At 44.9% G+C, this 20,788-nt stretch overlaps 1 protein-coding gene across 4 annotated transcripts in view; it reads left to right on the top strand.

Annotated features, from left to right (window-relative positions):
• ST6GAL1 (ST6 beta-galactoside alpha-2,6-sialyltransferase 1) overlaps positions 1–20,788 on the top strand; it is a 144,733-nt gene that overhangs the window by 13,033 nt on the left and 110,912 nt on the right. The gene's annotated exons all lie outside the window — the stretch shown is intronic.

Genomic DNA, 20,788 nt, shown 5'->3' with positions numbered 1-20,788 from the left:
TCATTTCTATTTTTTTATTTTTAAAATTTTAAAAAATTTATTTATTTTTAAGATAGAGTCTCTTTTGCCCAGGCTAGAGTGCAATGGTATGATCTCAGCTCATTGCAACCTCTACCTCCTAGGTTCAAGCGATTCTCCTGCCTCAGCCTCCCGAGTAGCTGGGATTACAGGGGCCCAACACTACGCCCAACTAATTTTGGTATTTTTAGTAGAGATGGGGTTTCGCCGTGTTGGCCAGGCTGGTCTCAAACTGCTGATCTCAGGTGATCTACCCGCCTCAGCCTCCCAAAGTGCTGGGATCACAGGCGTGAGCCACTGTGCCAGGCCTGCGATGCTCATTTTTAGAACATAGACCCAAATAATCCCCATAGTCTGTTCCTTCCAGAGCTTAGTTGAAGGTGGATGTGCACGTATTAATCACAATATAGTGTGATAAATGTGATGATTTGGGTGTGCACAGATGATGGGAAGAAGATACAGTGAGTTTGGGAAAGATTTCTGGAAGAGGCAACACACAAGCTGGTCTTAGAAGGTAGGAGCTCTCAGCCTCGGGGAAATGAGCATTTCTGGGGCAGGGGAAGGCTGCAGGAGCAAAGATTTGAGGGTGAGAAACGGCTCATTGTATGTGTCAGGGAAACACTAGCAGGTTGATATTCCTGGAGAGAAATGCATGAGATATGAAGTGGCGGGAGTTGAGGCTGGAACCATTATATGCATTATTTCATAGAATTTTCATAACACTGTATACACTATTATTATCTTAATTTTTTTTTTTTTTTTTTTTTTTGAGATGGAGTCTTGCTCTGTTGCTCAGGCTGGAGTACAGTGGCGCGATCTCGGCTCACTGCAAGCTCTGCCTCCCGGCTTCAAGCCATTCTCCTGTCTCAGCCTCCTGAGTAGCTGGGATTACAGGTACACGCCACCATGCCTGGCTAATTTTTGTATTTTTAGTAGAGACGGAGTTTCACCATATTGGTAAGGCTGGTCTCAAACTCCTGACCTCATGATCCCCCCGCCTCAGCCTCCAAAAGTGCTGGGATTACAGGTGTGAGCCACCATGCTGGCCTATTATCTCATATTAATAGGTGAGGAAACAAAGGCTGAAGGAGATTCATGACTTGCTCAAAGTCAGACTGTGAGTGTGTTCAGTTGCGTGGACTTGAACATAGGCCTGCTTGCCTCTGGAGCCCATGTCTCAGCCTCCACTTCAGTGCCTGCAGAGGCAGGCTGTGAAGGTCTGGCTTGCTGGCTAAGATGATTGTTCCCTCTCTTAATGTTTCAAGGACAACATCCCTTGCCGAATCCTCTTCTTTCCACCTGCCTCATGGTGTTATCCACCTTTTTGTTAAATTGGGACCAGTGGGTCTGATGTTGACAGCTTTTCTGTAGCTTGGTTCTAGGGTTGACCTTCCTTTTTATCCAGCCAATCATTAATCCATAAATCTTCAAATAAAATCTTTCTGTGCCCAACCATGTGTGAAGAGGGAGAAGAGTCATCCTGTTTCTCAAAAGCTCCAGGTTCATTTGTGAGCCCAGGTAGTGCCTGCGAATCCTTTAGCTTGGGGGAACCCTTTGGGAACTGGAACAGGAACAATCACAGTTGGTTGGAGGAACGTGGGCTAATGGGCCTTGAGCTGTCCCTTTAAGGATGAGTAGGAGTTGCGAAGGTGGAGGGTATAACATATGAGCAAAATTATTGTCTCGCTTAATGGTGAATGGGACCTCTTTTTCCTATTCTCCCCATCCTCCAAGATAATTCCTGAGTTAGAGTTGGCTCTCAGGTAGAAGAGGCAGTATGGGGAATTCATTCATGCAAAATCAAGATTATTGAAAACTAATCAGATCCCAAAGACAAGATGATGAAACTACACAGTGAAATAAAAAAGGTAATTACAGAGCCAAGGAAGACATTGAGGATAAAAACAATGTCATTACAGAAAAAGTTAACAGGAAACATAACAGAATCTGTTGAAAATTAAATTGCTAACAGAGAAGGAAGGCTTGAGGAAAATCACAGCCTACGCTGAGAAAAAAGATAAAGCACTTAAATCAAAGATGTAAAGATCATACAAAGGTGGCCCTTCAGAAGGGTCACTGGAGAGGTAATTGGAGAGTCTGCGGAGGCACGCATTGCTTTTGCTCATATTCCATTGGCCAAGACTTAGTCACATAGATAGACACAGCTGGCTGTAAATAACTGTGGGAAAAAGTCTCCAGCTGAGAGGCCATATGCCTTCTTAAAACTCAGATTTGGGGGAAGCTTTCTACTACTGAAAGGAAAACCTGGTTATTGGGATCAACTAGTATCTGCTTTAAGGGAAGTCATGTTGGTCTCACACGTGACTAACCAGGATTGTAGAGGCCAGGTGAGGTGGCTCATGCCTGAAATCCCAGCACTTTGGGAGGCTGAAGCCTAAGGATCGCTTGAGGCCAGAAATTTTGAGACCAGCTTGGGCAGCGTATGGAGACCCTAATGAAAATCATTAGCTAGGTATGGGAGTGCGTGCCTGTAGTCTGGCTACTTGGAAGACTGATGTGGGAGGATCCCTTGCCCATGAGCTCGAGGCTGCAGTGAGCTGTGATTGTGCCACTGTGCTCCGGGCTAGGTGAAAGACCAACACCCTGTCTCTATTTGAAAAAAAAAAAAAATTGTTGTAGAGTTCTAGGACAAAGGCAATGGGACTGAAGAATTTTACACTCAAATTACTTTGCAAGTACCTCAGGCAGACATCCTCACACATGCAAGAATTTAGGGAATCTAGCGCTGACGAGGCCTTCTCAGGAAACCCACTTGAGGATGAAAAAGATTAATCAACAAACAGGAAGGCATAGTGAAAGGTCAATTGGTGAACTCTTAATCCATTCAAATAGAGAAGCAAAGCTAAGCACGGGCAGGGATGGGCAGTGAGGGCTAAGGAACAGAATGTGAGGAAGTAGAAAGAATATACCAGAAATAGGGGGTTAGGGGAGATGTGAGGAGATGTTAAGTGTTAACTTTAATTAGAAGTGTACCTTTTCTGGCCGGGTGCAGTGGCTCATGCCTGTAATCCCCGCACTTTGGGAGGCCAAGGCGGGTGGATCACCTGAGGTCAGGAGTTCGAGCCCAGCTTGACCAACATGGTGAAACCCCGTCTCTACTAAAAATACAAAAATTAGCTGGGCATGGTGGCGGGCGCCTGTAATCCTGGCTACTTGGGGGAGCTGAGGCAGAAGAATGGCTTGAACCCGGGAAGCGGAGGTTGCAGTGAGCTGAGATCACGCCACTCTAGCCTAGGCAACAGAGTGAGATTCCATTTCAAAAAAAAAAAAAAAAGTTCCTTTTCCTTATAAAATAGAATAATGAAATTAGTTATTTTATTTTACTTTAAAACATTTATTATTATTATTCTTTGAGACAGTGTCTCGTTCTGTCACCCAGGCTGGAGTGCAGTGGCACGATCACGGCTCACTGCAGACTCGATCTCCTGGGTTCAAGTGATCCTCCCGCCTCGGCCTCCAAAAGTGTTGGGATTACTGGTCTGAGCCACTGCTCTTGACCCCAAGCAGCTATTGTATAAAGCAATCCCCATCTATCCTTTCACACATCCTTTCTTCCATCCTCCACACTTCTATCCATATACAAATATGGAGATGTGAGGAATGAAATTAATTCATTTATTTTTTCCTGGATAGAGGGCTCTTGGGTGATTTTTAGCTCTACATAGTTTCGCATATTGATTGACTTTTTATAAAATAATGAACTAGTCTTACTTAAATAAGACCACTGAAGCTATTCTGAAAGGCGCCATTAGATATTGGTTCCCGGGGAGTGAAGAGTGGGAGGGGAGATACAGATGGATGAACACCATGGGGGATTTGAGAGTCATTTATGCAAATACCTCACTCTAGGTACACAGGTACAATTATCTCTGCTGTACACATGAGGGAACTGAGGTTAAGGGTGAGAGATCTGTGCTTGCTTCAGCAGCAAGGGATGCGGGAAAAGTACAATGATACAGAGAAGGTGAGCGTTAAAACATAGTGATGTTTATCTGCCCAGAGTCGCATGGCGGTGAAACTGATTTGAGCTCTCTGTGCTGCCTGCACAGCCGTGCCCGTGGTTTTTCTATTGTGCTATGATTTGTGGTGCACAGAGACCGGAATCAGCCACCTTTGTGAAACATAAAATGTAAAAATAATTGTATAGGTAAATATTTTATACATAAGTCTATTTTATACATTTACATTTATGTTTAGATTTGTATTTATTATTACTTATATTTACCTATAAAATAAAACATGTTTTAGATGTAAATTTTGTAGGTACATTTTTAAGTAAATGTAAGAGCCTACGTTATGGTCCAGGCTCCACCATTCAGCGGCCGCGTGGCCCCAGGCTACTTAATCAGAACCCTAATTTCCTTACCTATAAAAGGCGGTAATAATTATGCCACTGCCTAGCCTGAGATGAGTTTTTATGTTCAAATTAGATCATAGACGCTAAGGATGAGACAGTTTGAAAGAGGCACACAGAAGGGTTTGTTATTGTGGACACACCCCTTGCTCTTCTGAGAGCATACATCTGTTAAAGCACGCACAGGGGTCTGTGAAAACTTTCACAGGCATGAGCGCAGCCCCTACAGGGTTCAGACAAATAACCTGGTCAACAGGCAAGAAACTGTGCTTCCCTGACTCAGGTAACCGGCTGGAGGCTGCGGTGAAGGCAGCGGAGAGTGAGGGAGGGAGGAGGCAGGGAGTGTGTCTGCTTTCCCCCTGCCTGGGTGAGAGGGAGACCGCTCCTGCCTGCCTTCCTGGGGAATGTCTGGGCCTGAGTTGCGTCGGGATGGCTGTCAACAGCTTGGTGAGGGTGGAGGAGGCTCTTCCAGACGTGCCAAGCTACAGGAATGAATGTTGGAGCTGCCGCGCCAGCAGGCCCTGCCACGTCTGGTAGAGGCCAGTGGTCTGGAAGAGGGACAGGAAGGATAGGATTGTCAGGGGACTTGGGTGGCCAGCTTTATTCTCCAGAAGTACTGAGGGGGACAAGGCAAGGCCCTGGCCTCAAAGAAATTGGGCTTCTGACAACACTCATCAAACTGGGCGGGCAGCCAGACCTCTGCACTGAGCTAGTGTGGCTGGAGGCACCTGACGTTTGTTCCGGGAAGGATCAGGTTGGTTGTAGGGTGTGGGTTTGGGCCTCATATGCTCTTGGGGGTTCAGAAACTAGAGTGTGTGTGTGTGTGTGTGTGTGTGTGTGTGTGTGTGTGGTCATTGGAGAGAGACCCAGGCTATTCCATATTGCTGAAGAGATCCGTTTCTTCCTTATCTCACTGGTCTCTCTGCTTTACCAACGCCTTTGGCTCAGCCTCAGCTCCAGCCAGCCTTAGTTCTGGAGGAGCCCCCTTAAATTCATGGCCCACAAAGGAGAGAGAAGACCTCTGATCCCTTGTGCCATGCTCACTGTGCTATGTGAAGTTTGCTATGTTAGACCATGACATCCTGGATGGTGGGGATGATGACTGGGTTCTCTGCACAGCCCTGGGCCCAGTATCCTGCCCAGCCCTTAGGAGGCCTCATGGAATGAGCTCAGCCTCCCTGAGGCTCCTGTTTGTCCACTGAGGTAAGAACACATCCAGTCAGCAGTGAGATGAGTGGGTGCTCTCTCCGTAAGATCAAGGTGTGAGAGCAGGCAGTGGATTTGCAGTAGCCCGTGGTGGGAAGCGTGTGAGGCTGTAGTGGGCCCTCCTGCTCCACCAGAGTCATTTTTCCTACCTGCCATTTCTAGCCTTGGAAATGAAAGCCAAGCAGCCAGGTGAAAGAGGGAAAATTCTCCGGGATGGTTCATGGATCTGAGCCCTGGAGGAGAGTCAAGCTTGGGACCTTGTTCTTCTTGTCTTATCCTTTTGGGAACCAGGGTCATAGGAATTTGTTCCAGGTGGGAGAGGGAAGAAGGCAGGTAGGGAGCTGTGACGCGGCAGCCGGGCTGAGTCATCGGTTACCTAAGAACCTGCCTCAGGGATTGCCTTTGTGGACTGCACAGTGCGGGTGCTGGGAGGAGGCTGGCCTTGGGCCTGAGCTGGAGGTGGTGGCTGACAGCGTGAGGAATGAATCCCCGGAAGATGCGTCCTGCTAGAGGGCTTGTGACGGCGGCTCTTTTTTTTTGCTTTTCACAATGAACATCTTATTCTGGGCTGCAAATTTGAATGAGGGGAAAAATCTGGCCAGGAGGAGATGAACCAAAGGCGTCTCACAGGGAATCCTTCTGTACTTGGAGAGTCCTGCCCTTGTCTCCCCAGCCAGATCCAGTGACTCACAGTAGGAGGGCTTGGAGGCAACTCACTGCCTTCCCTGTTAACTACCATTTGCAAGGTCACCTTCCTCAGAAAGACCTTATCATTTGGAAAAAAACCCCACGCACTTTGTAGCCAGACAGACTTGGGTTTAAATTGCAGTTGTGCCACTTCTCAGCTGTGCAAGCTTGCCAGCTTGGCCTCTCTGGTCCTCGGTTTCCTATGTTAGTCTATATTCATCCTTTCTGCCTTACAGCATTGGTGTGAGTCCTAGATGTAGTGCTTAACCTAGTTTTGGGCACATGATTGGAGACCAATACATCGTGGTTATTTTTAATATCACAGCACATGTGAATGGTTATTCTCAGTTATTGGCCACCTGATGGGCCACTTTGCTAGGGGCTGTGAATAAAAAGAGAAATGAGATACAGCCTCTCCCTGGAGGAACTAGGAGGAGAGCCAGGCCTGTGGAAGAGGGCACAAAGGAAAGAAAGCTGCTCAAGTTGTGGAGGGAGCAGGAGGCAGGGGCAGGGAAGGCCAGAAAAGAGAGATGATATCCTCAAAGGCTTTAAAAGAATGAAGAAGAATCTGCTAGGCATTTGGGGTGGGGGTGACATTAGATTCATCCATAAGGGAGGGCAGAGCTACCAGTGGAGGCTCCCTGGATGGGTGAGCCCTCGGGCTTCCCCTCTCTGCTGGCATTTGAGCCTACTCAGTTTGGGTCCGGATAGAATCTGCAGTCGTTTTCCGGCAGGTGGTTTTACATGGGCAGGAATCCAGCCAGGCCTGACTTGGGGAGATGGTGTTGAGGTGACACTTGTCATCACAGTGATCTCTCCATAGGTATCTGGGCTCCAGGCTTAGGGCCAGGAGCAGGAGTGGGCCTCGTCGGAGGGAGTGGGACAGATTACCAGACAGGAATTGCAAAGGCCGAGCTCACTAAAGTGCAGGCTCCAGGTAGTGTGGATGGAGGGGCTTCACAAAATGGTACAAAACTGTTGTTATCAAATTCAGACAGCAGGTAGGTGGGAGGAGGGGTGACCTGTGACTTCTGTGATTGCTGGGAAGTCCAGAGACCCTTTGTGCATTGCTCAGTGTCAAATAAAAGGAACTGGAGAAGACCACTTTGATAGTTAAGGATGTACATTTGTGGTTTTAGTTATTCACAAATGACTCTAAAACTCTGTGATATGATATGATTGGGTGAATTATTTGAATGAGATAAAAACAGGATTTTATTTGCTGCATGCATGTTGTGTGTCACTTAGGTAGTGATAAAAACAAATGTAGAAGCTTTCATTTACTGAACTCTTACCGTGTCTAGGCATGCTATATGCTTTACAAGTATCTCATTTAGCCCTGGCTAAATCCAGCTCTTTGAACTCCATACCTACTCCACAAATCTGAGTGTGACCGTAGAAAAGCATGGTGTCATCCTGGATCAGAGTTTTGTTCTTGTTGTCCAGGCTGCAGTGCTGTGGCGTGATCTCGGCTTACTGCATGGAGCCTCTGCCTCCTGGGTTTAAGTGATTCTCCTGCCTCAGCTTCCTGAGTCGCTGGGATTACAGGCACCTGCCAACATGCCCTGCTCATTTTTTGTATTTTCAGTGGAGACAGGGTTTCACCGTGTTGGCCAGGCTGGTCTCGAACTCCTGACCTCAGGCGATCTGCTCACCTTGGCCTCCCAAAGTGCTGGGATTACAGGCATGAGCCACCGTGCCTGGCTGTAATTCTTGACCATGACTTTTAAGTGGACATTGGTGTTGTAGGCCATGTCGCTTCATTTTGTTGGTCCGTTGGTTCTCAACCCTGGCTGTCATTAGTGTTACTAGTGGGAATTATAACAAGTATTGCTGCCTGAATTCCTCTTAAACTAATGAAATCAAAGTCTTTGTGAGGTTGACCTGGGCATCAGTATCTCTTTTTTAACCTGTGCTGTTAATTCGGGTGAATGATGGTAGAGAACCACGACCATTCCTCTGTCATCTAGATGACTGTTTCACACCTTTTTATCTCTTTCTAACACCTTCCCCATCTTCCCCATCTTCCCACCTTCTCTTCTTCTAACACCTTCTCCATCCATACTGTCAGTTGATAACCTTGTTTTAAACTTACCTGAAAAAATAATGGCAGTTGGAAGAAAACTTTCATACCTTTTGTCTTAGTCCATTCAGGCTGTGATAACAAAATACCATAAACGGTGGTTTATAAACAACAGAAATGTATTGCTCATAGTTCTGGAGGCTGGGAAGTCCAAGATGAAGGCACTAGCAGATTCGGTGTCTGGTGAGCGCTTGCTTCCTAATTTACGGATGGTGCTTTTTCACTGTGTCCTCACATGCTAACAGGGTTCACTAGTTCTCCAGAGCCCACTCTATTAGTCCATGTTACATTGCTATAAAGGAAAACCTGAGACTGAGTAATTTATAAAGAAAAGAGGTTTATTTGGCTCGTGATTCTGCAGGCTATACAAGCATGGCACCCGCATCTTCTTCTGATGAGGCTTCAGGAAGCTTTTACTCACGGCAGGAGGTGAAGAGGGAGGGGGTGTGCCTAATTTTTCTGCTCCTGGAGAGAGTTGTCTGCATTTGCACCCTGCACTCCTGCTTCTCTCATTCTCAGTTAAACTCAATATAATCAGTCTTTTGTACCCATCACACCACCAAAACCATACCATTTAGGCTTACCAGTGTCCTCTCTTGCCAAATCCAGTGGTCAGATCTCAGGCCCTCTCTTGACTGATCAGCCGCTTTTGATACAGTTGACCATTCCATCCTCCTTGAAATAGTTTCTTCTCTTGGCTTCTGGAACATCACTGTCTTTGCTTCTCCTCTTCTCTCACTGGGTTCTCTTTCTCAGTTTCTTTTGTTGGAGCATTTTCTTTTCCTTTTTTTTTTTTTGAGATAGAGTCTCACTCTGTCACCCAGTCTGGGGTGCAGTGGCGTGATCTCAGTTCACTGTAACCTCTGCCTCCTGGGTTCAAGCAGTTATCTGTTGGCTCAATTTTACTTGGTCACTGTGGAGTGCCCCCGGGAGTGGCCCTTGGACTTGGCCTCTTCTCTGTCTCCTCATGCCCTGGCAATCTCATATCATCCATTTACTGACAACCCTCAATTTATATTTCCAACCCACACCTTTCCCCTGAATTCCATGCTCAGATATTCAACTATCTACTTGATAAGTTTCCTTAGGCGTCTAATATGCATCTCAAATATGACAAGCCCGAAATCGAACTGCTGCTTTTCTCCCTAAAAGAGCCATCTTCATTTCAGTGGACCGCAGTTTCATCTTTCCGTCTTCTAGGGCTTAAACTCTGGAGTCATTCTAAATTCTCTTTCTCTCATGTTGCACCCACTCTGTTAGCAAACCATGTCAGCTGTGCTTTCACAATAAATTAAGAAACCAACTACTTACTCAATTCATCAAATTCCTGTTGGTTTAGGACAGAGACCTGTTTCTTCTCTTAGAATCGTTTCATAACTGAGCTTCCTGCTTAGAATCTTGTGGTATGTTCTCAAAACAGTAACCAGAGTGATCATTTTAAAAGCTGCAGTAATATGTCGTTCTTCTGCTCAAGAAACCAACAAAGGCTTCCTCTTTTACTCAGAGCCAGTTCTTAGAAAGGCCTACAGGGTTCTGTGTGACCCAACCTTCAGACCCTGCAGACTTCATCTCCTGCTCTTTTCCACCCCTTCATTCTGCTTCACCTCACTGAGCCTACTCCTCAGACATAAAGCACACTTTGGTCTCAGAGCCTTTCCACTGCTTCCTCCAGGCAGGACACCTTCCTTCATGTATCCCATTGTTTCCATCTCTTCTTCAGGTTTCTATTTAAATGTCACCTTGTCAAACAGGCCATTTGACAGCCTTATATAAGATTATAATCTCATGCCTGTCTCCTCCCACTGTCATACTTGACTCTCTCCCTTTTATCCCGCCTCGCCTCGTTGCTCTTCAATAGCGTAGGTGGCCATCTGAGTTATTACCGTGTGTCTGTTCTCACTAGGAACTTGTTTCTGTGAGGGCAAGGATGTTGTCTCTTTTGCTCACAGCTATTTCTTTAGGACCCAGAGCAATGCCTCAGGAATCAGAGGCATCATCCACATTTGTTGGCTGAATTTAACAAAATCCTCACAATGACACTTCAAAATTAGTTGGAATAACCCAAAATTTGTACATGAGGAAACTGAGACACAGAGAGGTTTTTTAAAATTTTATTTTATTTTATTTTATTTTATTTTATTTTATTTTAAGTTCCAGGATACATGTGCAGGATGTGTGGGTTTGTTACATAGGTAAACATGTGCCATGGTGGTTTGCTGCCCCTATCAACCCATCACCTAGGTATTAAGCCCCACATGCATTAGCTCTTTATCCTGATGCTGTCCCTCCCCCAGGCCCCCTGACAGGCCCCAGTGTGTGTTGTTCCCCTCCCTGTGTCCATGTGTTCTTATTCTTCATCTCCCACTTATAAATGAGAACAGATGGTGTTTGATTTTCTCTTCCTGTGTTAGTTTGCTGAGGATGATGGCTTCCAGCTCCATCCATGTCCCTGCAAAGGACATGATCTCTTTTCTTTTTATGGCTACATAGTATTCCATGGTGTATATGTATCCCATTTTCTTTATCCAGTCTATCATGGATGGACATTTGGGTTGATTCCCTATCTTTGCTACTGCGAATAGTGCTGCGATGAACTTATGCGTGCATATATATCTTTATAATAGAAGGATTTATATTCCTTTGAGTATATACTCAGTAATGGGATTGCTGAGTTACATGGTATTTCTGGTTCTAGATCTTTGAGGAATCACCACACTGTCTTCCACAATGGTTGAACTAATTTACATTCCCACCAACAATGTAAAAGCGATCCTATTTCTTCATAGGCTTATCAACATCTGTTGTTTTGTGACTTTACTAATTGCCATTCTGACTGGCATGAGATGGTATCTTCTTGTGGTTTTGATTTGCATTTTTCTAATGATCCGTGATGTTGAGCATTTTTTCATATGTTTGTTGGCCACATAAATGTCTTATTTTGAGAAATGTCTGTTTGTGTCCTTTGCCCACTTTTCAATGGGGTTTTTTCTTGAAAATTTGTTTAAGTTCCTTGTAGATTCTGGATATTAGACCTTTGTCAAATGGATAGATTGCAAAAATTTTCTCCCATTCTATAGGTTGTCTGTTCACTCTGATGATAGTTTCTTTTACTGTGCAGAAGCTCTTCAGTTTAATCAGATCCCATTTGTCAATTTCTGCTTTTGTTGTAATTGCTTTTGATGATTTTGTTGTGAAATCTTTGCCTCTGCTGATGTCCTGAATGGTATTGCCTAGATTTTCTTCTAGGGTTTTTATAGTTTTGGGTTTTACATTTAAGTCTTTAATCCGTCTTGAGTTAATTTTTGTATAAGGTATAAGGAAGGGGTCCATTTTCAATTTTCTGTGTATGGATAGCCGATTTTCCCAGCACCATTTATTAAATAGGGAATCCTTTCCCCATTGCTTGTTTGTGTCAGGTTTGGCAAAGATCAGATGCTTGTAGATGTGTGGTCTTATTTCTGAGACCTCTATGCTGTCCCATTGGTCTGTGTGTCTGTTTCTGTACTAGTACCATGCTGTTTTGGTTACTGTAGCCTTGTAGTATAGTTTGAAGTCAGGTGGTGGGATGCCTCTAGCTTTGTTCTTTTGGCTTAGGATTGTCTTGGCTATATGGGCTCTTTTTTGGTTCCATATGAATTTTAAAGTAGTGTTTTTTTCTAATTCTGTGAAGAATATCAATGGTAGTTTAATGGGAATAGCATTTAATCTATGAGTTATTTTGGGTGGTATGGCCATTTTCATGATATTCATTCTTCCTGTCCACAAGCACAGAATGTTTTTTCATTTGTGTCCTCTCTCTCTCTCTCTCTTTTTTTGTTAGACGTAGTCTCACTCTTGTTACCCAGGCTGGAGTGCAGTGGCATGATCTTGTCTCACTGCAACCTCCACCTCCCGGGTTCAAGCGATTCTCTTGCCTCGGCCTCCTGAGTAGCTGGGACTACAGGTGCGCGCCACCACGCCCAGCTAATTTTTGTATTTTTAGTAGAGACGGGATTTCACCAGGTTGGCCAGGATGGTCTCGATCTCTTGACCTTGTGATTCACCCACCTCAGCCTCCCAAAGTGCTGGGATTACAGGCATGAGCCACCGTGCCCAACCTGTGTCCTCTCTTATTTCCTTGAGCAGTGGTTTGTAGTTCTCTTTGAAGAGGTCCTTCACTTTCCTTGTTAGGACTATTCCAAGGTATTTTATTCTCTTTGTAGCAATGGTGAATGGGAGTTCATTCATGATTTGGCTCTCTGCTTATGTTTTGCTGGTGTGTAGGAATGCTTGTGATTTTTGAGGCACAGAGAGGTTAAGCAAGTTTTTCAGAGTAACACAGCTTGCTAGCATAGAACTAGGACTCAAATCTGCCAAGTGACTGTGTCCTTAGATCGTCTGTCTGTGGAGCCTGGCCTTCCCCCTGCACCCACATCTCAACTACCTCATTTTTTTTCATATCTTGTTGCAAGCAGCCGGCCCCACAGAGTGAGAAAAATCCCTGTGAAAAATGTCCCAAGTGTGACTGGAGGTGTAGGAAATGCATATACAAACAAGCCCTTATCTGCAACTTTCAAGTCCAAAAATTTGTGAAAGTGAAGCTTTATTCTTAACCCATTTGGTGGCGAAACCTGATTTGGACTGATGTGAGACTCCTTATAAATCTATGCCTGTAAAATGTGTGTGTGTGTGTATTTTTTTTCTTTCTGGTAATTAATATTTCCTTTAAGGCTCTTTCCAGGAACATGCTCAGTTTTAAGACCTGATTAAGATCAGGCACAGCAGGCCAGGCTAAGAAGGGCATATGTGAAACGCCGTTCTATACCAGAGGGAATGAGGGAAAGTCTACACGCTCACCAGTGAGGCCTCTCGCTGCTCCCAGCACTTTTTCTGCTTCTGTCACACGGTGCTGGATACTAGAGTCAGATTCTGCTTTCCCTAGTCATGAGGCTAGAGGAGTCTTTCTGCATAAACTTAACAGCCCAAGAGAAGAAGCCTGTAGATATTGATATTTAGGGTGTTCCAAACAAAATGTACAGCTGACTCACAATCACCTTCCCGTAAGATCTACCAGCTCAGAGGTACTGATCATGCACACAGAACATCTGGTCAGTTTTTAGTGGCTCACTTTTCAATTTAAAAAGACAGCTAATGATAACCAGATATTTGAGAAAAGTTTGAAACATGAAAGGCAGAAATTAGAAGAGACAAACAACAACACTAGAAACTCACAAGAAATAGAGAAAATATAGGGAGCAGAAGAAAACGTCACAAAACCTGTAATTACTAGCCTAAGAGAGATAAGAGAATATGTTGCATGAATAAAATAAAAGCAATGTGCAACAAAGAGGAGTATTCAGAGACTAAGAAAGAACTTCTGGAAATTAAAAGTGTGATAGAAGAATAAATCAGTAGAGGGTTTGGAATATAGAATTGAAGAAAGCTTACGGAACCTTGCAGAAAGTCAAAGAAAGAAAGAAAATGTGCTGGGTGCGGTGGCTCATGCCTGTATTCCCAGAGTTTTGGGAGGCCAAGGTGAGTGGATCATTTGGACCCAGGAGTTTGAGACCAGCCTGGCCACATGGCGAAACCCCACCTCTACTAAAAAATACAAAAATTAGCCAGACATGGTGGTGCATGCCTATAGTTCCAGCAACTTGTGAGGCTGAGGTGGGAGGATCACTTGAGCCAAGGAGGTTGAGGCTGCAGTGAGCTGATGTTGTACCACTGCACTCCAGCATGAGCAACAGAGTGGGACCCTGTCCCTCCCAACTAAAAGAAAAGAAGAGAAAAATAAAAAAGGATTATTCTAAGAAGCCCAACATCAGAATAGTAAGACTTGCAGAAAAAGAGAATAGAGACAATGAAAGGGAAAATTTATTAAAGAAATAATATAAGAAAAACTTTGAGAACTGAAGGACATTGAAAAGTCCGCTTGAGTACCCGGGGCTATGACTTGAGAAAAAGACACACGCCGGAAGAAAAGCTTCTCGGCAGGAGAGAATTCCCCCCAAAACAAATGGATTATATATAAGAATAGAAACATGATTGACATCATCTATCTCTACAGAAGCTAGGAGACAATGAAGCCATTCCTTAAACTCTGAGAGGATAGTATTTCCAACTGAGAAATTATATCCTGACAAATTATTAATCAAATATGAGGGTGGAATAATGGCATTTTCAGGTATGGGAAGTCTCAATGATTTTTATCTCCCAGACAGCCTTTTTTGAGGAATCTACGATGCATCTGTTTCTCCAAAGCTAGAGAGTATACTAAGAATAAATGGGATCTTCCTTTAAGCACAGAGAGCAACCACTTCAGGTTGAAGGAGGAGAATGGAAGGTTCCAGAAGGCAGATTTTTAAGAATTAAGAAAAAGATGAGTACATAGCGGTATATTTGGTGTACTGTGATGAGTTTTATAATTTTGTTGGAATGTTGAGGGCTGAATTTGTGACAAGTACATAGAAAGTTAAGCAAACAAACAACTGAGGCAATAATGGACTCTACAAATGGCAACTAAGAAATGTACATGAAAGGAATTAATCATAGCACCACACATGGCTCAGCTATGAACAATAATTTATCTGGTTGTAATAATGTAACTTAATAATTACTTGACAAAATAATGTAACTTAATAATGTAACTTATTAGTGTTGACTTAAAAATGCTATAACTATTGGGAGAATGTGGGACAGGAGAGGCGGTATATGGAATGGTGGTAAGGAGCTAAATCCTTATTTTCTATAATAGGAAGTCTATGAATAATATCTAATATTGAAAAACTATAAGCATGCTATTTAGATACACTGAGATGACTCTGGAAATAGATACAGGAGTTGAAAGACAGAATTAGGGATGTGGAGGGTGGGGCAGGGCCTGCTGTTTCTCCTTACAAGCCTTGCAGTACCACTGGACCTTAAAAATCACGGGTGTGTGTTGCTTTGATTTGAAAAAGGGCTCACTGTGCTGGGCGCTGTGGCTTATGCCTGTAATCCTAGTATTTGGGAGGCCGAGGCTGGTGGATCACTTGAGGTCAGGAGTTTGAGACCAGCCTGGCCAACATGGTGAAACCCTGTCACTACCAAAAATATCAAAAATTAGCCAGGTGTGGTGGCAGGTGCCTGTAATCCCAGCTGCTTGGGAGGCTGAGGCAGGAGAATCATTTGAACGTGGGAGGCGGACGTTGTGGTGAGCTGAGATTGTGCCACTGCACTCCAGCTGGGGCAACAGAGTAAGACTCTGTCTCAAAATAAAAATAAAAATAAAAATAATAAATAAATAAAGATATAAATAAATAAAGGCTCAGTGTCTCCCCCTGTATCCAGATTGGCACCTAAAATAGGCATGCAATCAAAGCTGAATAATTGTTTGCTCTAGAGAACATATTAACAACACCATCAAATAAATGTGCAGAGGCACCCTCCTTTGGAAATTTTGCATATGGCACTGGCAGAAGAACTTCCCTTTTCTGGTTCTCTAAATGCAGACACCATTTCTCTTTTTGTCAGAGCTCACCCATGTCCTCACTGTGCAACTCATACTTAGTTTCAGCTCTTTGCTGAAATCTCTTGGCCTAGCACTAGAGGGAGGATAAAGAAAAGCCCCTGGAAGGCAGCTGTGGGAGGCAGCTTTGTGTGTGGAACTCTGGCTTAGTCACTTACCTGCTTTGTGCCTGGGCTGGTCACTAAAGCTGTCGTCACCTCATCTGAAAATGGAGAAAATATTCCTTGTGTCATAGGATTGTGTGAGGAACAAATGAATAACTTAGTACATAAAGCGCCTGGCATAATGGATCTTATCTTGGCATATAGTAGTTGCTAAAAAAAAAATCGAAATTAAAAATAAATGAACATTTGTGGTGAATATTATTAGGTCTAGAACAGGAACCCCGTCATGTTGGATCTGGGCTCCCCACATGAACCATCAAGAAGGGATGTGAGCCCTGGGAGAGGAAGAGGGGGACAGAAATAATCCGGGAGGTCTCCTTATCTTAGCAGATGTTCTTACTGTGTTTTGGGTGCAGTGTCTTCTGATTTGATTGCTGTGTTCAGCAGATTTGTAGAGACCCAGATTCTGGAACGTTTTATGCACAAGGATCAATAAAAGCTCTTAGCTTATTTAGCTTCCATATTCAAACATCATCAGGACCATTGCTCACATCTCAGACAATGTGGAAGAATGGCTCCAGGGTTAAAAGGGTTATCTCACCCTAAGGCTCCAGTGTGCTGAGTGGGGATTGCTTCTTGAAGCCAGGGGCTTGGGGCCACAGCCTTACTCCTGTGACACGTGAACCTGTTTTCTGACTCAACATAGAGCCCTTGAGCAATGGTTCTGCTTTGAGGGGCTGGGCCATGAAACTCTTTGCTCAATTTATGAACTTCTTTGGGTTCCTTGGTACCTGGTGGGCTCTCCAAATCCTGGTTCTGGGTCTGTGGTCGGTGCCTCGCACATTGTACACCTACTTGAAGGAAACGCTTGCTGGAGGCAAGAAGGAGTCACTGCGCCCAAGGCAGCCTCTCATTTAGCCACCCTCTTCCTTAGAATCATCTTCTGTGTCATCTAGGTGCTTCTGGGTCTAAGGGTGGAGGAGAAAGGGGATCGGCTGAGCTGCTGCCAGGGGCTCTAGGGTTGGAGGACAGTACAGTGCCCCAAGAGATAAAGCAGAGAACAGGCCCTGAGCACAAGGAAGGAGTTGAGCACAATCTTGGCTGACTGGGCCTCAAGAGGAAAGTAGAGAAACCAAATCTGGATGTCAGGCCCAGTGACCCTTGTGGGATAGGAGGGAGCTCAGAGAGCAGAACTTGTGGTAACAGATTACAGGGGGTTGTGAATTAAGTGGAAACTGTGTTAAAGCGGCCAGGAAGCATGTGAGTAGGTAGGAGGCGTGCAGAGCCCATGATCAGCTGAATCTGCAGTGCCCAGTATGGCAATAGGAGGAAGTTATATAATCTACTTAATAGAAAAAAAAAACAACTTTAGAATTTAAAATAGAAGAGTCATCCAACTACACTTTAGCAGTCTAGCATGGCCCTATCAGTAGATTTTTGTTTTCTTTTTTTTTTTTTGAGATGGAGTGTCACTCTGTTGCCCAGGCTGGAGTGCAGTGACACTATCTCAGCTCACTGCAACCTCCGCCTCCTGGGCTCAAGTGATTCTCCTGCCTCAACCTTCCGAGTAGCTGGGATTACAGGCGCCCACCATCACGCCTGGCTAATTTTTGTATTTTTAGTAGAGGTGGGGTTTCACCATGTTGGCCAGGCTGGTCTTGATCTCCTGACCTCAGGTGATCCACCCGTCTTAGTCTCGGCCTCCCTAAGTGCTGGATTACAGGCATGAGCCACTGCGTCTGGCCCCATCCAGTAGATTTTGATTATCTATCTAAATTCAGCTACAAATTTGAGAAAAAATTTTTTTTGTTTTAAAAAGACTTTGAGTGCTTACAATGGATGGCCCAAGCCCTGCCCAAGACATGCACTGGGCCATAGGGGAGCCCCCAGTCTCACTTAGAGCGCCCTTAGGCTTCAGGAGCCAGAGCTAGCTGGGACCCCAGAGCCCATTTAAACCAAGCTCTTGCACAAGATGAAGAAATCCAGGCCCATGTTAACTCTTTTCCTGCCCGGGCCTCACAGGCTGGGTTACTTGCAGCACCTGCCCTCAGTACCAGGCCTCTAGTTTGCATAGATTTGCTGTGTTGAGCAGAGCTGGAAATAAGTCCTGCTCTTTCCGTTCTGATTTCCCAGCCCAAGATTGCTACAGCCTCAGGGCCTTGGAGAGACTGTTGTACGTGGAACAATTTGGTTGCAAGAAGCAGAGACACCCTCCCAAATTGAAGGGGTAAGGGAGTGCGTGCAGGAGTAAGAAGTATGTACAGACGAGCCTCACGGCCACTGGACTCACTACATACCTGCTGTCCCGGGCCTGCATGGTGTCCTGTGACCTCTCCCTGGGCCTCTGCCCTGCTCTCTTTGTAGGCCAGCTTCCTCTCCTTCCATAGAGCCCCCTGTAGCTCCATCGCTTGATCTTCCCCCCCCCCCCCCCCCCCCCCCGAGATAGAGTCTCACTCTGTCGCCCAGGCTGGAGTGCAGTGACTTGATCTCGGCTCACTGCAACTTCCACCTCCTGGATTTAAGCAGTTTTGCCTTGGCCTCCTAGAAACTGGGATTACAGGTGTACGCCACCATGCCTGTTTTTTGTATTTTTAGTAGAGACAGGGTTTCACCATGTTGGCCAAGCTAGTCTTGAACTCCTGACTTCAGATGATCCTCCCGCCTTGGCCTTCCAAAGTGCTGGGATTACAGGCATGAGCCACTGCGCCCGGTCCCATCACTTGATCTTGTGCATGGCATTTGCCTGTCATGATTCTACCAATACCTTTCCCTTAACTCCAGGGTCTACCACCAGCTGACTAGAGTTTTTTTTCATAGTTGCAATTTTGAAAGAGTGTCAGATTGGCCCAGCTTCCTCATGTATGGATGAATTGTCTTTAAGTCAGAGTTCTACTCTTTGTCCATCAGGGGAAGTCCAGGTGAATGAGTAGGTGGGGTAGGGGCAGGGTAGGCAGGTAGAATGACTTGCCTAAATATTGGAGATCTGCAAACCGTTTTCCAAAGGACTTAAGAAGCATGAAAGGAATCCCCCATTCCCTCACGAATTGCAAATTGCTATGACTGGAGTGTAGGGTGCATGCGAGTGGCAGGGCACAGGGCGGGTCAGCTGGAAAGGGGCATGAGACAGGTCTCCAAGGCTTTTGCCTGGGTCACAGGGCTGAGAAACCTAGTTATCTGTGTAGGTGAATTATCCATCTCTCACTGAAGGTGTGGCCTGGAGTGAAAGGAAGGCTACAAGAGGCTGGCTAGGGAGAGATGGAGAGTGGGGTCTTCCTTCCTGTTAAGGAGGCAGAGCAGTCAGCCCAGTAGTGCCCACCCCACTCCCGCCCCAGGAACACTTTGCTCTTGTTCCCCCAGGAAGGCTCCTTGTGGGTGGCTCCTAGCTGACCACTAGCTCAGCTGTTTGCCTAAGACCTCTTCCCTGACTGCTCTTCTTTCCCCACAGTGACCTTGGCTCGTGGTGTTTTGTTAGCATTAATTATAAAGGCAGCAAAGTGCTCAAGGCCTCAAGCAACTTTTTCTTTTTCCATCTCACTGGATGCCTTTGTTGTTTGCCCTGAATCTTTGTGAGGTCTTGACGTTACCACCCGTCGCATGGCTCACTTCCGCTGCAGTTCCGTCTGTCAGCATCTGCTGCCTCATGGGATGACTCTTGTTTCTCTCTGTATCGAAGGGTTTCTTTGCCCTGGACACTGTCCTTGTGTATCTGTCACTCCCCTGTCCCTCCATGGGTTTCTCTTTCTCTCCTTACGAATTATCATTCATGTACCCCTCTTTCCTAAGCTTGATTAGCGGAGTTCATTTAGCATAGTGGGTCTTATTATAGGCTGGGGGTGAGCTGAGTGTGAGCATGAAAAATGAAAAGTCAGACTTTGAGAACTCCACCTCCATTTCCACTAGAAATGGTTACACCGGGTGAATGAGGATGTGTGGGTGAGGGAGGGGCTTGGGGGAGAGAGGAGTGTTAGGGGAATGGGCACATTTCTTCATTGCTGGGAGCAGTTTCTATGGTACCAGTAGTCCTGAAAGTAGCATGCCAAGACTGTTCAGAAGCCTGAAAAATTTGGAAAGTCTTTGACCCAGCACAATTTTATTCCTAAGGCTGTCTGAGGAAAATAATCGTGGGGATCCCTGGAAGATTTTGTTTTAAACACTATTTGCCATTAGCCAAAAACAAAACAAAACAAAAGGTTGGAGGTGACTTAAATGTCCAGCCTTTGAGGGTTGGGTACAATTTATGGTGTAGCTATGTGGGGTACTATACATGGCTCACTGGAGACCCATGGTACCTATATATCATGTAGCCATTAGAATGATGCTGCTGAAGATTACTTAATGACACAGTACTTACTAAACCATGCCCAGCTTTATTACATCTTTATAAATAATCTGAAAAATAGAAACAAGAAACAGGCAGAGTATGTTATCTATAGTTATCTTGGATGAAGAAAGAATAGGTACATTTTGTCCTTTTCATTTAATTATATTTTCTAGAATTTATAGATTGAACATACATTTTTTTGACACAAGGAAAAACAATTACTTTAAAAACAAATGCTCTCTATTCAGACAACTATAATAATATATGGGTTGAAAATTTAGAATCAGTTAAAAATGCTTCCAAAATGAATTAGAAATTAAATTCACTTTTTTTTTTTTTTTGAGATGGAGTTTTGCTCTTGTTGCCCAGGCTGGAGTGCAATGGCGCGATCTTGGCTCACTGCAACCTCCGCCTCCCGGGTTCAAGCGATGCTCCTGCCTCAGCCTCCCAAGTAGCTGGGATTACAGGCATGAATTCACATTTGTAACAGCATAAACAACATACT

This window comes from Macaca thibetana, chromosome 2 (genome assembly GCF_024542745.1).
Source record: "Macaca thibetana thibetana isolate TM-01 chromosome 2, ASM2454274v1, whole genome shotgun sequence".
NCBI lineage: Eukaryota > Metazoa > Chordata > Mammalia > Primates > Cercopithecidae > Macaca > Macaca thibetana.
This window is presented reverse-complemented; position numbering and strand designations above follow the sequence as displayed.